The following is an 8,761-nucleotide window of genomic DNA, read 5'->3' on the forward strand; positions in this document are numbered from 1 at the left end:
GCACTGCCCCGGGATCCACCACCAGTCAGTCACAGGTCCGGCCTTCTGTATCTCACCCACACGATTGGCGAAGAAGGTCTGGAACCCATAGCTCTCCCGCTGGATGGCGCCCAACACAGTCTGACTGTCGACAAAGTGGTACCACCTGTCCACGTTCAACCGCCCATGTTTCAGTACATATCCCTTCAGGCGCGCAGCAAAGACAGCTCCGCAGATCTCTGCTTTGACGGCGTCGCCCTTCTGGTCGAGTGGAGTCAATTTAGCCTTTGATTCCACGAGCCGGATCACAACACCCTCTGTCGTCTCCCAACGCAGGTAGAGGACCGCCCCATAAGAGTCACAGCTCCCGTCGGAGAACGAGACCCCCCAGGGTTTACCCATCCAGCCAGAAGGTGTAATACTTCTCGGGAAAGTGATGGTATTCAACCGGGCATACTCTTTGAAAAGCTCAATTGCCTTCCCGCGTAGCTCCTTAGACAACGGTTTGTCCCATGTGTCCTTGGTCAATGACCCAGCCTCCTGAAAGGCCCTCCTGACTAGAATGACACCCTTCTGTTTCAGGGGCGTCACCAGACCAAGGGGATCATAAAGACCAGCTACCTGGCTCAGTAGCATACGACGGGTAAGAGGAACTGGCGTCTTCTCCTCTATGTCCTTCACGGTAAGATCAAGCCCAGTGCGCATCTTTTTCTTTCTTGTGGAGAAATTAACAGCAACCATAAGGAAGAGCTTATCTTCGCTTACGTGATAACCAACCCCAAGAGCTTTATTGTCCTCATCCCTCAACTGGTTGGGCAATACGATGGTCTCTGGCTTGGTGGGAACACCGCCTTGCCTCCCACTTTGACCAGACCGCACCCAAGGTTTAAGGCAAAAACCCCCAGTTGCGAGGATGGTCTCAACTCCCACAAGGATCTCGCTCAGTCTTTGGGGGTCATTGTGGGACACCAGTATGTCATCTACGTAGGCATTGTCTAAGATAACATGTCTCTCTTCTACTTTGTCAGCAAACTGCGGGAGGTTGGCAGTTTCCCGCATGGCCACCTGTGCGATGCAACCAGCCGGCTTATCGCCCATATTCACCCGTACCACAGCGTAGTCCTTGATGTCGTCTGCTGGTGAGTCCCTCCACAGAAAGCGGTGTACGTGCACCTCCTGATCCTCCAACCACACCGAGTTGTACATCTTGGACACGTCTCCAATCGCCGCGTGTTCTCCCTCGCGGAAACGAAGCAGCACTGCCCGGATGGGGTTTAAGATGTCTGGGCCCTTAAGCAGGATGGAATTCAGGCTGACACCCCTAAATTCCTGACTACTGTCCCAGACAAGCCTCACTGGAGTGGAGACAGAGTGCGGGTTGGGTGCTGTCAGGTGGTTCACCCACCACACGGCTCCGTTCCACTTGTCCATCACAGTCTTGGAAAGCTGGACTGCAGCCCCCCTGGCAACCATATCATGCACCTGCCTGGCGTAGGCTTCTTTCCACACCGGATCCCTCTCGAGGCGTTTCTCTGACTTCAGGAACGTTGCCTCGACGGCCTTGCGATTATTAGGCAGGGTAGCAGGGTTCTCTTTCCATGGATATCTGGCGTCCCAGTGGGGTTTGTCGCTGTGATCGTCGCTCAGCTTGAAGGTTAGTCCACCCCTGATGATCTCCAGCTCTCTCTCATCAGCGAGAGACATCTCCTTTCCCCCAGGAGCGCACTTTCCACAACGACACCCGCCACACACAGGGTCGCAGGCGGCGCCAATACTGTCCCACTGCAGCCACTTAACAATCTCAGCATTGCACGTAGCCGTGGTCGCAGCTTTCCCACTGCGCTCTAGCTTTGGGTAATGGTTATGGACCTTGACCCTCCTGGACTCTGTCCTCATGGAACACGCAAAGTGGGTTGATGAGCGGCGTACAGTCACCTCAATGTCCTCGAATAAGTCCGGGTGCACGCCACTAACAGTCTTTCCGAGTGGGCCGTCCCACAACACCAGGTCGCCACACCTCATCATCCTTTGGGGGGCCAGTCGACCCTCCCGTGTGCTGATAAGTAGCTCGATCTTTTTTGGGCGAATCAGCTCCCCTGGTTTCACATAACCCGGGAAGAACTTTTCCAAGCACCCAGAGTCCACTGCATTGTCCATTTTTGCGATCTCCCCCAAACCATAGCAGACCATCTCATGGAGTCGCCACGTCCCCTTCTTTGTGGCAACTTTTATGTTCACAAAGTACCTTTTTGTCTCTACTTTTGTCTCCATACCACCCACACCATACACAACCAGTGTGATTGGCTCACCCGATAGTCCCAGTCTCTCTGCTGCTTGGTGGGTGATATAGTTAGTGTCGGAGGCTAGGTCGATTAGCGCTCCGACCCAGTCTCCCCTCTTAGTCGTGACGTCCACCAACATCATGAGGACTGGGTGCTCCTTCAGACCATTCTCACCCACCAAACCTTTGCCAGCACACACCGTTGATGACACTTTATTTGTGCATGCCTTTCGAACAGCCTCCAGCTGCTCCGGGGTCAGGCCTAGACCTGCGAACAAAGCCTCTTGTTCTTCGGTTGGACCACGGGGTTCTCTCCTCTTATCTCCCTTGACCTCCTGTCTGAAAGTGTCTCTCTTGGCTGGGGGCTTAAGGCACAGGAAGAAATGGTGATCTGGGGGGGTGTCACCCTTCTTGCATTCATCACCACGGCACAGAAAGTTATTATTGCACGGACCACCACTCCCATGAAGGTCCAGGCATTTAGGGCATGCTTTGGTCTTTTTCACGTAAGTCCTTCTCTCTGATGGGTTGGCCTTCTTGAAGGTCTTACAGCGATATAAGCGACCAGTATGTCCCTCTTCGCCACATATGCTGCAAGTATTTTGTGAAGACTCTGCTCTCGCCGTAGCCTTGGTGAACGAACGTCTCTCTGGCTTCCGATCCCCCGTCCTCTCCTTTGGCCTCTTGCGGGGGCTCAATTCACCTACTCTGGCAGAGTTTGACCATCTGGTGGTCTGTAACTGCTCCAATTGCACCAGAACAGTTTTCTGATCTCTCAGGAATTGCCATAGTTTATCAAACCGGTTACGGGGGTTAACGTCATTGACTGCGTCACACCGGTACAAAAGCCATCTTTCCTTCATACTGTCTGGTAGCTTGCTCTCAAGTGATCGGATCACCAACTGGTTTTTTATGGCGTCCTCACAACCCAGGTCTATAAGGTCCAATAGTGCCCTTTCTACTGCTTGGATCAACTGCAGCGCCTCCCTTGGTTGGTTGTTGCACACACCTGGTAATTCCTGAAGCTCCAACACAATGTCATCGGCGATTTGTGACATGTCCCCATAACAGTCCTCCAAAACCCGGAAGACTTCGTCTGCAGTACGGCAATGAGACAGTCTGAGCTCACTTTTCACTACTAGCCCGACTACTGCGATCGCCATGCGCCGACTTCCTGCTGTCACGCATGGAACTCTCTAGTGCAACAGAAGCCATTCTCCTCTTCTCCTTGAAGTCTTTGAGGCAGGCCCGCATGACATTCACCTCCTTCTCCGGGACGTAGCGATTCCAGTCCCGCACGAACTGCTCCAGCTCTTCGACTCTGCCACCCAATGCAATGAGCACCGAATCATACTGCTCATGGGTTATGCGACGTGACTGGAGTGCTTTAGCTTGATCCAAAATGTCCTGAAGGTCAGCCGTTAGGCTTTCAAACTGACCTGATGCACAGCGGGACCATGATGCTTCTTTCAACTTCAGTTCAGTGTCCTGATATTTTGTGCGGCAATCGTGTAGTTTTTTCTGCACACCAGCTATTTCAGCTGTAAATCCACTTGCATCCTCCTCCTCCATAATAGCGATGTAATCAAAACTGCTATTACACATCTCTTCATAACTGATCTTGAGTGCCCTCATTTCAGATGTGAGGTCATATTCAGTTAAAAGGTCTATGTTAAACACAATAGCATTGACCTTCCTGTTGAAAACACCTTGTGCAGAAGATCTCTTTTTCTTTAATTGTTCACAGTCTGCCATTCTGTCTTTTTTAGCGCACTTCCCTGCGGACTTTTTTGTTGACGTACACTTCCGGTGCGCACCAACAAAATGGCGGCGACCTACTTCCGGTTGTTTGGTGGCTAGTTAGCAAGCTAACACTGTCTCTCTGCGGCGAACGGCTTATCCTATGCCGTCGCGCTAAACAGTCACAATCAAAGTCACTCACAGCCCAGCAGCTGGCCACACGATGACCTCGTTGATGGCTTGATTCGAGTCTGCAGCGTTGTCGATCGGCCGGAACGCTCCGCGGCCGGGCTCCGTCTAATCGCTGGCTCGCTGTAGTTCACACTGTCCCACCTCCGCTTCTCCGTCGCGGGGCCGGCTTGGTGTTGATTACTGTACGGTTTTAATGGACTAATTAACTTTAATCCACTAACTCCCACCGTAAAGGGTGTGTTTCACTGGTGAAAAGTGTGTCACTCAAGCTCGGACATCGGATTGCTGTCTTTTAACAGTTTTATTTCAATTCACCGCTAACTATTACTAGCACAGTAACCGTGTCGTTTGCCAGCCAGGTAATCAACTGTAACGACATAAACAGACACACCCACAACATTAACAACACGGACATATTATCGACTGTATGAACTGCACACATGAACATTTAAGTAGTTACGGGTTTAACATCAACACGTTAACTCACCAGCTCAGCTTCACCAGTCAAAACAGCGACATCCGTACAAATGAAATCCGGCAGGTAAACACATGCGCGGGTAACACACATCACGCCCTATATTTTCTTAGATTAATCCGCCCCAAATAAAATACAGAAAAATGCGATAATTCTATAACATAATACAGAGTGTTTGGTTGGCGATAAATCAAACAAATAAATTATACACCAACATGTGAAAAATAGGAGAACTCCACACAATTAATGTCAGTGACGTGCAGTCATGGTAGGCAAGGTAGGCAGTGCCTACCCAAGGGCGAATTGATATTTTGATTATTTGTTTTAATAATAATATAATTATAATTCATTTTTCCATTTCCGATAGCCTACAGTACCTTGAAAGTGTCAGCATTTTGTGCTAAATGCTATACGTAAGCTCACAGTGCATTAGTGAATTAATACAGCGTGGCCGCCGCTATGTTTTCTAGCTCGTGGGCAGGATAATAAAACTACAGGCAGGATGACAGCACTAGAGATGATAAATAAACATTTTTTTTTGAGGAAAAACAACAGCTTTTAAAAGATGGGAGACCAACACCTGAGCTACCAGAGCTTCAGCAAAGATAAGGTCAGAAAATTGTTTGTATTTTCCACAGTGAGTGGTGCAAAAGGAAGGATTGACTTTGTGGATGCGTCTCACTGAGGCTGTTCTGAGTTGTTGTTGTTGCTGTCGCCATTTTCTCCGTGTTGTTTCTGTGTTTCCAACACAAAGAACGGATGCGCTGTCGTGTCACGAGATATACTGTATCTTGTTGGGAGAGTATGGAGGCTGCTATTAAATAATTGTTATTGTTTTTTTAAATGGTGTTTTACGATGTTGATTTGGTTAGATTAACACTTGCCAGCAGAAACATATGAAATTGTCATTAGTGGTCTCGATTTGCAACGTGCCTACCCAACCCTAGTGGTCACGGCACGTCACTGATTAATGCTCAGATCGCTCATTATTCTGTGGTCCTCTGATCAAACAAACAGATTTTTGTGGCCCCATAAAAGTTGCCTACCTACAGTATGCTATATTAATAAAACATGATCTATAGTTGGTTATTTTGATTTGGATCTAGTTTTCTAGATCTAGTTTTCTCGACTGGTATGACTGTGGCTTTGAATATACTGTAGATGAATAACAGTTTCTGTCATCTTTTCATATTAACCTCACTATTGTTACAGGAAGTGTTTGCTCTCATTAAAGGTAATTCTGGTTTTTAATTTGAGATTTGAACACTTTTCCAAAAAGTATTCTTCAGTACCTTGACCATGAAGAACATTTTAGGCATCTTCGTTTGCATAATTATGTAAATGAAGTTGAAAAAAGAGAATTAGATTAGTGGAGACTTAATTACATAGAAGATGTCGAGCACATTGGTGATTAGATTTGATTGAAATGAGAGTTGCATGTGGCACTTGTGAAGAAGTTAGAGTTTTAGTCCTGATATGATTAGGGTTAAGTTGTCCTCCTTTTCATTTCCTGTGTTTTTGAAGAAAGCTTCGGGGAGATAAGGTGACCCTATGGAGACTTCTAGTATTTCCATAGACAAGCTTATTTGTCTGAGCGGACAGACAAATGAAGGATGTCCAAGTAGACTTGATCAGAATACAAAACAAGAGCTCGAGTGTTTGATTAAAAAAGTGATGAGAGAAGGAAAGAGAAAGGACGGTTTGAAGCTGAGATGAAATAAGAGAAACGTGTGAACAGGGTGCAGTGAGTGAAAGGAAAATCCAGATCACAAGTATGAGAGAGAGAGAGAGAGAGAAAAAAGAGACATAAAGAAGTGACCTGTCTTTGCACGTCCTCAAAAACAGGAACGCAGTGAAAAGAGGAGAGAAAATTCAAAGCTGCAACCAAAATATAAAAAAAAAACACGCTGCAATGGATCCGTCTCGTGTACGCCCAACGAAGGTCAGCCTTGTTTGTTCTCTGCAGGGACAAGAGGGTCCTTCATGTGGGAAAAGACAGGGATGAGGAGGAACAGTGAAAGGATGAGAGACATGAAGACTGATTTTATCTCGTGTGCTCTTGTCACCCATGGACACACCAACAGTTGACAGAAGGAATACATTTGACTGTCAAAAAGGTGCTTCCTGTGAATCAGTAATAAGCTTTGCATGTAAATGGATGAGGAGAGGACCTTGATCAGTGAAACATGATGTGTGAAGGCTCTCTTATCATTAAGGATAAGCAAAGAACAGATACCCTTTGTTTCAGTTGTTGTCATTGGTGATCCAAGATCTGGAATGTTGATGAAAGAACCTTGAAGGCACTCATGTAAATGCTTCTTTTAGTGCTCTGCTCTTTGTTTTTCAGGTTCTGTAATTATCCCCGCCCGCCTGCTTAATCAATAACTGAACACTCACGGTGGTTCTTCTTTCATGAAAGACCTTGTGTGCTCCTCAACTCTTCTTAAAAATGAAACCTGACACATACTGTAATTATAAGCAGTAAATTACATAAAGGCATTAGTTATTGGTGGAAGGCAGGGTCTTTAGGTCTTTCAGTGCCCTTTAGGCAAAAGTGAACTTTGGCCCCGCAAAATGTTTTTAAATAATTAAAATAAAAAAGTAAAAAATAAATTCTGCGATACTACAAACCATTGAATGAAATACAACCTATTTGAAAAAATTAGAATAATACGATATAACACCAACAGGTATAGTGCAAATGACCTGAGGGAACAACAACAACAAAGGTGCAAAATCAGTAACAAAAATCTTAAAATGAAAGAACACAATGTGCAAACAACACAAGAGTATTATACAGAATAGAACAATAATTACTATATAAGAAAAATTGAAATGCAATGAGGGGATAAAATAAATAATAGAAAATTCAATAAAATAGCATAAATATGGGCAGAAGATTGCTTGTTAGCAGCAAAGAAAAAGCAGGGTAAACGATCACTAACACGTCTGGACTTAAAGGGGACATATCATGCTAAATCCACTTTTTCAGCCCTTAAATGCATTTTGTTGTATATTTAGATTGTTTAGAAGTACAGAAAAAATCAAATTAGTCTCTTCAGGTGCTCTGTAGATATCTTTATATTCTGTTTTGCTCATATTTTTCAATCTGTTTTGATTTTTCTATTCTCTATTACGTTTTTTGAACTATTACATCACAGTATTTGCAGCGGAAATTAAGACATCGACTCCAGGCCCAACACTTCGAGCAATCCGCCATTTTTATTTGTCGCTTTTATTTTGTAGTCCAAGCTCAAGGATGTTGAAGTTACGAGAGGAGAAATCAAAATGTTCGGTTGTTGGATGTAGTCTAAAGTTTTCATTAGTCATTTCATTTTTGCCGTTTTTGTCTCCGAAAAGACTGTATTAAAATGCATTTCGTGACGTTAGCTTGGCGCTCGCGTTAGCTCGGTGCTTGTGTTAGCTCACTTGTTAGGGTTCTGTAGGTTCATCATCTTCATTTTCATCTCGCTCCGCTGGGTCAGACTCTGGCTTGAACATGTAAGGCTGGATGGACAAGTCTTCTGTTGTTGACATTTTGTAAATAACCTCTGAATAAAAAGTTTATGCGCCGCTACATAGCCGTATCTCTTCTATCAAACTACAAAAACGGCCGAGCAGGGTGAAGTTGAACCGAGAGGGGGCGGGGTATGAAGCGTCTCATTAGCATTTAAAGAGACAGCACCAAAACGAGTTGCTCTCAGAAGCACATCAGAAAAGGGGTAGAAAAGGGGTGGAGCTATAATAATGAGGAATTCAGACCCAAGCATTGCAGTTCCGCTTTATATAGACCACAACTGTATAATTCATATGTAAAAAGGAAGGATTTAAAACCATGATATGTCCACTTTAATATCAGTATAATTAATTAAAAGAAAACATTTTCATTACATTTATTACACTTTTTTAAATAATAATAATAATAATAATAATAATAATAATAATAATAATAATAATAATAATTATTATTATTATTATTTTTTGCAATTTGAATCACATTTGAATCACGTCCCTTTTTCATTTCTTTCTTTTTTTTGTTATTTTTTTTTGTTGAGAATAATGTTCTTCCAAATGTTCTTAAAAAAAACAAAAAA

The sequence above is a fragment of the Gouania willdenowi genome, chromosome 19, assembly GCF_900634775.1.
Source record: "Gouania willdenowi chromosome 19, fGouWil2.1, whole genome shotgun sequence".
Taxonomy (NCBI): domain Eukaryota; kingdom Metazoa; phylum Chordata; class Actinopteri; order Blenniiformes; family Gobiesocidae; genus Gouania; species Gouania willdenowi.